Genomic DNA, 13957 nt, shown 5'->3' on the forward strand with positions numbered 1-13957 from the left:
GGGCCCTGATGGTGGTTCTCCTAAACTTTCATTGATGGCGATTACAAACTTGATTATACTTATGGGAACGTTAAGACCCATAAAAATTACCTCTGATAATGTCGAAAGACGTCTAGAGTAAACAACATGTACCTTGGAGATTATATTAATAGCCTGACCTCCAATCTTTGCTCTTTCATTAAAAATATCGAGAATACTTTTTACAAGTTGAACAATGCCACCACTTATCACTTCATCCCAATTAGAGTGCTTGTCTCTTATCACCACTCTCATTTTTCTTTCTTACAAAAAGTCTTCCATCCATTTCAGCAGTTTGCCCTGTATTCCTCCTGTAGTTTCTAATTTCTTAAGCAACTTCTTATGTGGCACCTTCTCAAAAGCTTTTTTCAGGTCTAGAAATGCAGTCAGCTCATCCATCTCTTTCTTGTATTATATCTATTAACCTTGAATAGAAACATATTAAGTTTGTGACGCATGATCGTCCTTGTCTGAATCCAAATTGCCTTGGATTTAGTACATTGTTTTTTCTAAATGCCTTACTCATCTACTTTTGATCATTCTTTCACAGATTTTTGCTATTGTACTTGTTAGAGAGACTGGTCTATAGTTTGTAGGGTCTTCTTTGTTTCCCCCTTTATATATAGGTACTATATTTGCTCTTCTCCAATCTTTTGGAACTTTTCCTTCTTTCAAGGAACTGTTTATTATGCTATGTATTTTGTCTGCCAGTTCATTCCTACATTCTTTCAAAATCCAGTTTGCTATTTCATCTGGTCCATGCGATTTTCTGACATCAAGATTACTCAAGTGTTTCATTATTTCATTCCTTATTACTTCTATTTTATTCATAAGGGGGACTTTCTCCTCCCATTCAATATCTTTAGGTTGTATGTTCTCCCTTGTAAACACTGATTTAAAATGCTTGTTCATAATTTCTGCCATTTCTATTTCCTCTGTGTATTCAACTCCTCCTTGTCGTAGTTTCTCTAAATTTTGTTTGTTTTTCACTTTGTTATTTAAAAATCTGTTAAATAGTTTTGGTTGATCTTTACATTTTTCTATGACATCTTTTTCGTATTTTCTTTTTTCTTCTCTGCACACTTGTACATATTCATTTCTATAACTAGTACATATTCTCCATTTTTCAGGTCTTTTGTGTTTTTTTCCATTTTGTCCAAGCTTTATTTATTTTGTCTTTTAACTCCCTACAAATTTTGTTGTACCAGCACTTTACATATTCTTTTTCTTGTTTTTGTCTTGGGACATACTTTTCCACTCCTTCTTTATATATTTTTGTCAAAATATTCCATTTCTTTTCCACTGTTGTTTCTTCTTTGTATATCCTTTCCCAATCTTCTTTTTGAAAGAATTATCTTATTTTATCAAAAAAAAATTTTTATACATCAATCTTCCTTTTCTATATTGTCCATTTCTTTTCATGTATTTTTCCTCGTTTAGTTCCATTTCAACCAATATGTGGTCACTTTTACTTATTGGTGTCTTATATTCAATCTTTTCCACTATTTCAGGTTCTGATGTGATTATTAGGTCCAGTCTCGATGGTTCTTCTTCATTTCTATACCTAGTGTTCTCTTGAATCCATTGCGTCATTGTATGGTCAATAATCATATCAAGTAGTACATTTCCCCATGAGTCGTCTCCACCCTTTACTGTCATCTCTTCCCAGCAGACTTCTTTACAATTAAAGTCACCCATTATAACTATTCTTCCTCCATCTTCCATTATCTTATTTAATGTTATCCTTGTGTCTTCTAATATACTTTTATGTTCTCTCTCTTCTCACGAGGCTGTTTTAGGAGGCACATAATATATTTCAAACTTTCTGATCTTCCTATCTTTGTCTTCCACTTCCATCATAATCATCACTATTCTTTCCATATGTGACATTCTTCACGTTTATATCCTTCTTAGTCAGGAGCATAACTCCACCCCCTTGTTTTGCCTCTCTGTTTCTAATCCAATAATTATATGCAACATGTCCTACACTGTTGGGTGGTAATGGACCTTTAAATTTTGTCTCTACAATTCCCATTATCTCCGGTCCTTTTTCCTTCAGATAACCATTCAGTTCATTCAATCTTGTTATTAAGCCATCTATATTTGTGTAGGACACTCTTAGTTTTCTGCCACTTCCATTGTATTTTCTGTTTCCCTTTTGTTTTTCTCTGTTATGTGCCATTTCCTCACTTTCATATTCACTACTCTCCAATAGAATTCCTCTTTTTCTGACTCTGTTCTGTTCTCGTTTTTTTTTTTTTTAGCTTGTCTTTTTGTTTTCTCATCCTCTCTTTCTTCTTTATTCATTTCTCTTTTTATCCATACCTTTTTATATTGTTCACTGTCTGTTAGTTTCCCTGTTTTTGCTAAGATATCATCTGCTGTTGTTTGTGACCTGAATTTAACCTTAATTGTTCGGGTCTTATCTGTTCTATATTTCCCGAGTCTATACATCTCTTCAATTTCTTTCCCTATTTCAGGTTCATCTTCCTGAACTAATTCTAATATATTTTTTGCTTTTGCTTTTTCTTCCTTAATTCTTGTAGTCCTATTTAGATTATACTTCTCTTCCATCCCTAATATGATTATACATTTCTTTTTATCTGCTAAGTCTCTTACTATATTCTCCTTCTGTCTCATCACTTTAATAACTGTGTCTGCAGTTTGTTCTTTCATCTGCTGTTTCACAATATCATTAAATGCAATTTTGTTGTTCTCTTGGATTTTTTTCCAACCCTGTGCTTCTTTCGCTATGGACTCTTTATTCTCTTTATTGTTCTTCTTTAATTCCTCATTCTCATCTTTTACTTCTTTTAATTGTCTTTTTAATACTTCTATTTCTTCAGTTAGTTTTTGGTTCACCTTCTCTAATTCTTCCAATTTTTCAACTCTCTGCGTGATCTGCGTTTGTTGACCGAACCTATCCTCCCAATGTTTGCCAATTTTCTCAATTTTTTCCTTCTAGGCTTGCTAATCGGGGAGGGTTTGCTTCCTCCCCCCTCATTAAATCCATGGAAATTATCATCTTCACCTTCCATTGTGCTGCTCTTACCTATATTTCTAATCTTTACATTTTTATTAATCACATCTTCATCACTAAAATCCTCCGGGCCGCGTTTGTTGACATGGCGTCTGCCTGCCTGGACCAAGTCCTCCCCTTCCTCATTTCCTTCCATTTCCCTCAGTAATTCCTCCCTTCTCCTTTTTCATCACCTTCCCACTACTCCACGGGCTTTCCCCTTCCCTATGATACAAAAAATTACCTCGACGTTGAGATCTACGAAAATTTCTCTTCTTTTTCGGAGCTCCAATCTTCGCTGTAAATCCGTCTACGTGTGTGTGTGTGTGTGTGTGTGTGTGTGTGTGTGTGTGTGTGTGTGTGTGTGTGTGTGTGTGTGTGTGTGTGTGTGTGTGTGTGTGTGTGTGTGTGTGTATTTACCTAGTTGTATTTTACGGGAAGGGGAGCTATGCTCGTGGGATCCCGTCTTCATATCTCATTTTATCTAAACTCTTTTTAAATTCATGTACACCACTTTCTTATCCAACTTGTTCCAAATGTCTATTACTCTGTGGGGAAAACTGTTCTTTTTCAGATCTCTTCTATAACTGTCTTTCTTGATTTACTTTTCGTGTCCTCTTGTATTTCTATCACCCCATTTTATTAGATTCTCTCTATCAATAGTTTCTATGCCTTTCATGATTCTATAAATAGTTATCAAATCTCCTCTCTCTCTTCTTTGCTCTAATGTCTGTAGCTCAAGTTTTGCTAGTCTCTCTTCATATGATAGTTTTGAGAGTGTTGGTGCCAATTTTGTAATTGCTCTTTGTATTCTTCCATGTTTTGTTATACATATTGTGTGTGTGTGTGTGTGTGTGTGTGTGTGTGTGTGTGTGTGTGTGTGTGTGTGTGTGTGTGTGTGTGTGTGTGTGTGTGTGTGTGTGTGTGTGTGTGTGTGTGTGTGTGTGTGTGTGTGTGTGTGTGTGTGTATGTGTGTCTGTGTGTGTGTGTGTGTGTGTGTGTGTGTGTGTGTGTGTGTGTGTGTGTGTGTGTGTGTGTGTGTGTGTGTGTGTGTGTGTGTGTGTGTGTGTGTGTGTGTGTGTGTGTGTGTGTGTGCTTGGTGACCAAATCGTTGCTGTATATTCCAATCTTGGTCTTATCAAAGTGATTAGTATTTTCTTCATCATTTCTTCATCCAGGTATGTAAATGCCACTTTGATTGTTCTTATTAAATTATAAGTTTCTCCAAAAATCTTGTTTATATGTTTCTCAGGTGACACATTATTCATAATAATGACTCCCAGGTCCTTCTCATTTTCCACTTTTTTATTCCTTCTTCTCCAAATTTATATGATCCTACTATTCTTTTTTTGTTTATTCCAAATTCCATTATACTACACCTCTTAGTATTGAACTCCATCTGCCACTTCCTGCTCCATTCCCATACTTTGTTGTGGTCACTCTGTAGTGACTCACAATCTTCTTCCGTGTTCACTTTTTTCAACAGTTTTGCATCATCCAGAAAGAAGCTCATATAACTTTCAATTCCTTCATCCATATCATTAATATATATAGCAAACATTATTGGAGCCAGAACTGTTCCTTGTGGAACACCACTTATCACTTCATCGCATTTAGAGTGTTTGTCTCTTATCACCACTCTCATTTTTCTTTCTTGCAAGAAGTCTTCCATCCATTTAAGCAGTTTGCCCTGTATTCCTCCTTCGGTTTCTAGTTTCTTAAGCAACTTCTTGTGTGGCACCTTCTCAAAAGCATTTTTCAGGTCTAGAAATGCACAGTCAGCACATCCATCTCTTTCTTGTATTATATATATTAGCCTTGAATAGAAACATATTAAGTTTGTGACGCATGATCGTCCTTGTCTGAATCCAAACTGCCTTGGATTTAGTACGTTGTTTTTTCTAAATGCCTTACTCATCTACTTTTGATCATTCTTTCACAAATTTTTGCTATCGTGCTTGTTAGAGACTGGTCTATAGTTTGTAGGGACTTTTTTGTTTCCCCCTTTATATATAGGTACTATATTTGCTTTTTTCCAATCTTTTGGAACTTTTCCTTCTTTCAAGGAACTGTTTATTATGCTATGTATTTTGTCTGCCAGTTCATTTATGCATTCTCTCAAAATCCAGTTTGCTCTTTCATCTGGTCCGTGCTATTTTCTGACATCAAGATTACTCAAGTGTTTCATTATTTCATTCTTTGTTACTTCTATTTTTTTCATAGGGGGGACTTTCTCCTTCCATTCGATCTCTTCCGGTTGTATATTCTCCCTTGTAAACACTGATTTAAAATGCCTGTTCATAATTTCCGCCATTTCTATTTCCTCTGTGTATTCAACTCCTCCTTGTCTTAATTTCTCCAAATCTTGTTTGTTTTTCAGTTTGTTGTTTACAAATCTCAACCGAGTCCCTGTTCGACGCGCCAGTGTCAGGGGGGTACAAATTTTGTATATACTCGGTATTATTGAGAATTGGGCGTGAGAGAAAAGAAACACCAAGGTAACACCAACACGTGTTTTTATTGGATAACAAGAGCACACTAAACTATCTGAACACATATAATAGAAATATCACCAGTGTGATATATAGCACGGCCTACTCAATATGTACAAAAATATGTATACACAAACCACTCCTCGGCTCTGCAGGCGCGAGGATGAATTCTCCTCGAACGTCGATTCCTTCTCCAGACGATCTCCTCCAGACGAGTCCCCTGTGTCCTTCTCCTTTGTGGACGGGCGCACGTCGCTGTGATTTCTTCAGACGAGTCCCCTGTGTCCTTCCCCTTGGTGGACGGGCGCACGTCGCTGGGATCCCTTCAGACGGAGGTCCGTCTTCAAGTATCTTCAAGCTCCTTTGTGCCCTCCCTCTGTAGAACTGGGAGGAGGGGTGTCCGCCCTCAACGGCGTGCAGCCGTAAAGTCTCCTACGGCTCTCTCTATCTCCTCGTGATCTCCTGCGTCCTGGTGCCCTCCCTCTGTGGAACTGGAAGGGGAGGGGGGGTCCGCCCTCAGCGGCAAACGGCCGTAAAGTAACTTCCTTCATCTCCATGCCCTTCCTCTACACATCCGGGAGGGTGAGGGAGAGTGGGTGGTGGCGATCTGCGCATGCGCGTAGCGGCAGTAGTGACCCCGTAGTTGGGCCTAGTTGGCAGCCCTGGGCAGCTACGCATGACCTCACGCAACCCTAGCGTGGGTCACATTCCTCCGGATCTGGGTCAGGTGCTGAGCGCGCCGACCAGCTCCAAGCTTCCATCTCGGGTTGAATCACGTGGTCAACGGGGGACGAAACGTCCGCGCTGACACTCTTCATATGATATGCTTTGAGAGTGATTGGTGCCAATTTTGTAATTGCTCTTTGTATTCTTTCAAGTTTTGTTATACATTTGTTTGTACTTGGTGACCACATCCTCTCTGCGTATTCCAATCTTGATCTTATCAAGGTAACTAGTATTTTCTTCACCATTTCTTCATCCAGGTATGTAAATATCACTTTGATTGTTCTTATTAAATTATAAGTTTCTCAAAAAAAAATATATATATATATATATATATATATGCTTCTCAGGTGACATAGTATTCATAACAATGACTCCCAGGTCCTTTTCATTTTCTATTTTTTATCGTACTTGTAAGAGAGACCGGTCTATAGTTAGTAGGGTCTTCCTTGTTTCCCCCTTTATATATCGGTACTATATTTGCTCTTTTCCAATCTTCTGGAACTTTTCCCTCTTTTAATCAAGTGCTTATTAGACTAAGTATTTTGTCTGTTAGTTCATTCTTGCATTCTCTCAAAATCCAGTTTGTCATTTTATCTGGTCCATGCAATTTTCTGACATCGAATATACTCAAGTGATTCATTATTTCATTCCTTGTTACTTCTATCTCTTTCATTGGGGGGACTTTCTCCTCCCACTCGATATCTCTAGGTTGTATGTTCTCCCTCGTAAACACCGATTTAAAATGCTTGTTCATAATTTCTGCTATTTCTATTTCCTCTGTGTATTCAACTCCTTCTTGCCGCAGTTTCTCCAACTCTTGCCTGTTTTTCAGTTGTTGTTTTTTTATTCCATTTTCAGGTCTTTTGTCTTTTTTCCATTTTACTCAAGCTTTATCCCTTCTGTCTTTCAGCTCCTTACATCTTTTGCTGTACCAACACTTTACATATTCTTCTTTTTGTTTTTGTCTTGGAACATACTTTTCCACTCCTTTATAATTTTTCTCAAAATATTCAATTTCTCTTCTACTGTTGTTTCTTCCTTGTCTATCCTTTCCCAGTCTGCTTTTTGAAAGAATTCTCTTATTTTATAAAAAAAAAAAAAAAATCCATACATCAATCTTCCCTTTCTATATTGTTCGTTTTTTCATGTGTTTTTCCTCCTTTAGTTCCAGTTCAACCATTATGTGGTCACTTTTAGTTATTGGTGTCTTATATTCAATCTTTTCCACTATTTCGGGTTCTGATGTGATTATCAGGTCCAGTCTCGATGGTTCTTCTTCATTTCCATACCTAGTATTTTCTTGTATCCATTGTGTCATTGTATGTTCTATAATCATATCAAGTAGTACACTTCCCCATAGGTCGTCTCCACCTTTCACTGTCATCTCTTCCCAGCAGACTTCTTTACAATTAAAGTCACCCATTATAACTATTCGTCCTCCATCTTCCATTATCTTATTTATTGATATCCTGGTGTCTTCTAACATATTTTTGTGTTCTCTCTCTTCCCACGAAGCCGTTTTAGGAGGCACATAATTTACTTCAAACTTCCTACTTTTCCCATCCCTGTCCTCCACTTCCATCATAATCATCTCTACTCTATTTTTTTCATATGTAATATTCGTCACATTTATATCCTTCTTAGTCAGGAACATAACTCCACCCCCTTGTTTTACCTCTGTTTCTAATCCAACAATTATATGCACTATGTTCTACACTGTTGGGTGATAGTGGACCTTTCAATTTTGTTTCCACAATTCCCATTATGTCTGGTTCTTTTTTCTACAGGTAATTATTCAGCTCGTTCAAGCCTGTTATTAAGCCATCTATATTTGTTTAAGACATTTTTAATTTTCTGCTACTTCCATCGTGTTTTCTGTTTCCCTTCCGTTTTTCTCTGTTATGAACCATTTTCTCACTTTCATATTCACTACTCTCCAATAGTTTCTCTTTTTCTGTCTCTGTTCTTTTCTCTTTTATTTCATAGCTTCTTGTGTTTTTGCTTTCTCATCCTCTCTTTCCTCTTTATTCATTTCTCTTTTTATCCATACCTATTTAAATTTTTCACTGTTTGCTAGTTTCCCTGTTTTTGCTAAGATATTCTCTCCTGTTATTTGTGACCTGAATTTGATCTAAATTGGTCTGGTCTTCTCTGTATTGTATTTCCCTATCCTATATATTTCTTCTATTTCTTTCTCTGTTTCTGTTCCATCTTCTTGAAGTACTTCCAATATCTTATTTACTTTCTCCTTTTCCTCCTTTATTCTTGTAGTTCAATTTGTATTATACTTCTCTTCCATCCCCAATATAATTATAAATTTCTTTTTATCCGCTAAGTCTCTCACTGTGTTCTTCTCTCTCATCACTTTGATAATTGTGTCTTTAGTTTGATCTTTCATCTGCTGTGCTACTATATCTTTAAATACAATTTTGTTATTTTCTTGGACTTTTTTTCCAACCCTGTACTTCTTTTGCTATGGACTCTTTATTCTCTTTATTATTCCTCTTTAATTCCTCATTCTCATCTTTTACTTCTCTTAACTGTCTTTTTAATTCTACTATTTCTTTAGTTAAGGTTTGATTCTCCTTTAACTCTTCCAATTTATCAACTCTCTGCGCTATCCGTGTAAGTTGACCGAACGTAATTTCCCAATGTTCGGTCATTTTCTCTAGTTTTTCTTCTAGAATTGCTAATCGGGGGAGGTTGGCATCCCCCCCTCATTAAATCCATAGAAATTATTATTTTCACTTTCCATTGTGTTGTTCTAACCTTAATGCTTTTACTGATATTTTCGATTTCCCCTGCGTCATCAGCAGACCTTTTGTTTACATTCTTTCTGCCGTCATGGGGAGACCGTTCGTCTCCCTCATTTCCTTCCATTTCCCTTAGTAATTCTTCCCCTTCCCACTTTCATCACCTTCTCACTACACCACGATCTTTCCCCTTCCCTATTAATATAACAAGGTGCTCCTTCGTTGTTGAGACCCACGAAAATTTCACTTCTCCGGAGTTCCAATCTTCGCCGTGAATCCGTCCACGTGTATTTACCTAGTTGTATTTACCTAGTTGTATTTTACGGGGAGGGGAGCCATACTCGTGATGTCCCGTCTTCATATCTCATTTTATCTAAACTATTTTTAAATTCATGTATTGTTTTTGCACACACCACTTTCTCATCTAACTTGTTCCAAATGTCTATTACTCTGTGGGGAAAGCTGTTCTTTTTTAGATCTCTTCTATAAATGTCTTTTTTTATTTTCTTTCCGTGTCCTCTTGTATTTCTATCATCCCATTTTATTATATCCTCTCTATTAAAAGTTTCTATGCCTTTCATGATTCTATAGATAGTTATCAAATCTCCTCTCTCTCTTCTTTGCTCTAATGTCTGTAGCTCAAGTTTTGCTAGTCTCTCTTCATATGATAGTTTTGAGAGCGTTGGATGTTCTCCCTTTTAAACACTGATTTAAAATGTTTGTTCATAATATCTGCCATTTCTATTTCCTCTGTGTATACAACTCCTCCTTGTCTTAATTTCTCTAAATCTTGGTTGTTTTTCAGTTTGTTGGTTACAAATCTGTAAAATAGTTTTGGTTGATCTTTACATTTTTCAATGACATATTTTTCATGTTTTCTCTTTTCCTCTCTGCACACTTGTACATATTCATTTCTATAATAAGTATATATTTTCCATTTTTCAAGTCTTTTGTATTTCTTCCATTTGGTCCAAGTTTTATCTCTTTTGTCCTTTAACTCCCTACAACTTTTGTTGTACCAGCACTTTACATATTCTTTTTCTTACTTTTTGTCTTGGGACATACTTTTCCACTCCCTTTTTTTTTTTTTCAAAATATTCCATTTCTCTTCCACTGTTGTTTCTTCTTTGTATATTCTTTCCATTTTCTTTTTGAAAGAATTCTCTTATTTTATCAAAGTTTGTTTTTTCATACATTATTATTCCTTTTCTATATTGTTCATTTCTTTTCATGTATTTTTCCTCGTTTTGTTCCAGTTCAATCAATATGTGGTCACTTTTACTTATTGGTGTTTTATATTCAATCTTTTCCACAATTTTAGGTTCAGATGTGATTATTAGGTCTAGTCTCGATGGTTCTTCTTCATTTATATACCTAGTGTTCTCTTGTATCCATTGTGTCATTGTATGGTCAATAATCATCTCGAGTAGAACATTTCCCCATGAGTCGTCTCCACCCTTCACTGTCATCTCTTCCCAACAGACTTCTTTGCAATAAAAGTCGCCCATCATAACTATTATTCCTACATCTTCGATTATCTTATTTAATGTTATCCTTGTGTCTGTAACATACTTTTATGTTCACTCTCTTCTCACGAGGCTATTTTCGGAGGCACATAATTTATCACAAACTTTCTACTCTTCTTATCTCTACTGTATTCTTTCCATATGTGACACTCTTCACGTTTATATCCTTCTTAGTCAGGAACATAACTCCACCCCCTTGTTTTGTCTCTCTGTTTCTAATCCAATAATTATACGCATCATGTCCTTCACTGTTGGGTGGTAGTGGACCTTTTAATTTTGTCTCTACAATTCCCATTATGTCCGGTTCTTTTTCCTTCAGATAATCATTCAGCTCATTCAATCCTGTTATTAATCCATCTATATTTGTGTAAGACACTCTTAATTTTCTGCTACCTCCATTGTATTTTCTGTTTCCCTTTTGTTTTTCTCTGGTATGGCCCATCTCCTCACTTTCATATTCACTACTCTCCAATAGAATTGATCTTTTTCTGTCTCTGTTCTGTTCTCGTTTTTTTTTTTCTTAGATTCTTGTCTTTTAATTTTTTCCTCCTCTCTTTCCTCTCTATTCATTTCTCTTTTTATCCATACCTTTTTATATTGTTCTCTGTTTGCTAGTTTCCCTGTTTTTGCTAAGATATTCTCTGCTAACGTTTGTGACCTGAATTTAATCTTAATTGGTCTGGTCTTATCTGTGCTATATTTTCGAGTCTGTACATCTCTTCAATTTGTTTCATGATTTCAGGTTCATCTTCTAGACAACTGCTTACTTTTTCTTTTTCCTCTTTGATTCTTGTGGTTCTATTTAGATTATACTTCTCTTCCATTCCTAATATGATTATATATTTCTTTTTCTCTGCTAAGTCTCTTACTATATTCTCCTTCTGTCTCATCACTTTAATAACTGAGTCTTCAGTTTGTTCTTTCATTTGCTGTTTTATTATGTCAGTAAATGCTACTTTACTGTTCTCTTGGATTTTTTTTCCAACCCTGTGCTCCTTTTGCTATGGACTCTTTATTCTCTTTAGTATTCCTCTTTAATTCCTCATTCTCATCTTTTACTTCTTTTAACTGTCTTTTTAATTCTTCTATTTCTTTAGTTAGGTTTTTGTTCACCTTCTCTAATTCTTCCAATTTTTCAACTCTCTGCGCAATCTTTGTTATTTTACCGAACCTACTCTCCCAATGTTCGGTCATTTTCTCAAGTTTTTCCTCTAGTCTTGCTAATCGGGGGAGGTTGGTATCCCCCCCCCTCATTAAATCCCTGGAAATTATTATCTTCACCTTCCATTGTGCTGCTCTTATCTATATTTCTAATCTTTACATTTTTGTTAATCCCTTCTTCACCAAAATCATCATCGGTCCTTCGCTTGTTTACAAGACGCCTGGCCTCCTGGACCAAGTCCTCCCCTTCCTCATTTCCTTCCATTTCTCTCAGTAATCCCTCCCCTTCTCTTTTTTTATCACCTGCCCACTACACCACGAGCTTTCCCCTTCCCTGTAAATACAATAAGGTACTTCCTTGACGTTGAGATCCACGAAATTTTCACTTTTTCTTGGGAACTCCAATCTTCGCCTTCCATCCAACGAATGTGTGTGTGTGTGTGTGTGTGTGTGTGTGTGTGTGTGTGTGTGTGTGTGTGTGTGTGTGTGTGTGTGTGTGTGTGTGTGTGTGTGTGTGTGTGTGTTTACCTAGTTGTATTTACCTAGTTGTATTTCACGGGAAGGGGAGCTATGCTCGTGGGGTCCCGTCTTCATATCTCATTTTATCTAAACTATCTTTAAATTCATGTATTGTTTTTGCATACACCACTTTCTCATCTAACTTGTTCCAAATGTCTATTACTCTGTGAGGAAAGCTGTTCTATTTTAGATCTCTTCTATAGCTGTCTTTCTTGATTTTCTTTCCGTGCCCTCTTGTATTTCTGTCATCCCATTTTATTAGATTCTCTCTATCAATAATTTCTATGCCTTTCATGATTCTGTAAATAGCTATCAAATCTCCTCTCTCTCTTCTTTGCTCTAGTGTCTGTAGTTCAAGTTTTGCTAGTCTCTCTTCATATGATAGTTTTGAGAGTGTTGGTGCCAATTTTGTAATTGCTCTTTGTATTCTTTCAAGTTTTTTTTATAAAAAAAATTGTACTTGGTGACCATATTGTTGCTGCATATTCCAATCTTGGTCTTATCAGAGTGATTAGAATTTTCTTCACCATTTCTTCATCCAGGTATGTAAATGCCACTTTGATTGTTCTTACTAAATTATAAGTTTCTCCAAAAATCTTATCTATATGTTTCTCAGGTGACATATTATTCATAACAATGACTCCCAGGTCCTTCTCATTTTCTACTTCTTTTATTCCTTCTTCTCCCAATTTATATGATCCTGTTATTCTGTTTCTGCTTTTTCCAAATTCCATTATACTACACTTTTTAGTGTTGAACTCCAACTCCCACTTCCTACTCCATTCCCATACTTTATTTAAATCACTCTGTAGTGACTCACAATCTTCTTCCGTGTTCACTTTTTTTTAATAGTTTTGCATCATCTGGAAAGAAGCTCATATAACTTTCAATTTCTTCATCCATATCATTGATATATATAGCAAACATTATTGGGGCCAGAACTGTTCCTTGTGGAACACCGCTTATTACGTCATCCCATTTTGAGTGTTTGTCTCTTATCACTACTCTCATTTTTCTTTCTTGCAAAAAGTCTTCCATCCATTTAAGCAGTTTGCCCTGTATTCCTCCTTCAGTTTCTAATTTCTTAAGCATTTTCTTATGTAGTACTTTGCCAAAAGCTTTTTTTAGGTCCCTGCGTTATGCTGTCCCCAAACCCCTTGTTGCTGTCCTGTACCATTTCTCTGAGTATTCTTTTTCTGTGGTGGGGGAATTCCCTGTGGTAGGGGAAAAGACTACTGCCACCAAGTATTTCCACTCGGATCGTAAGAGGCGAGAAGAAAGGGACAGGGATTGGGACTAGGCATCCTTCTCCTTGTAGCCCCACAGGGCACATTCCTAAAAGTAAAAGCAAAGGCATAAGAGGGTCTGGAAGTTCTCGGACCAGCACCCTAAGGTTTGGGTCTTTTAATGTGTGTGGATGTGGTACAGATGAGAGTAAAAGGGAAGAGATAGGTAGTATGTTTGTGAGAAGAAAGATGGATGTGTTGGCTTTGAGTGAAACTAAGTTGAAAGGGAAGGGCGATTGTAAGTTTGGGAGTGTAAGTGGGAGGTTATCAGGAGTGAATAGAGGGTGACGGAGGGAAGGGGTGGCTATACTAGTAAGTGAAGAGATAGGTAAATGTGTAGTGGAGTGGAAGGAGGTTTCCTCAAGGATAATGTGGATGAAGGAAACTGGGAAAGGAGATGTGGGTTTTTGTAAGTGCATATGGGTCTGGCAGTGAGAAGAGTGTAGAAGAAAGGGAG

The sequence above is a fragment of the Oratosquilla oratoria genome, chromosome 1, assembly GCF_046742065.1.
Source record: "Oratosquilla oratoria isolate Oo_2021 chromosome 1, ASM4674206v1, whole genome shotgun sequence".
NCBI classification, from domain to species: domain Eukaryota; kingdom Metazoa; phylum Arthropoda; class Malacostraca; order Stomatopoda; family Squillidae; genus Oratosquilla; species Oratosquilla oratoria.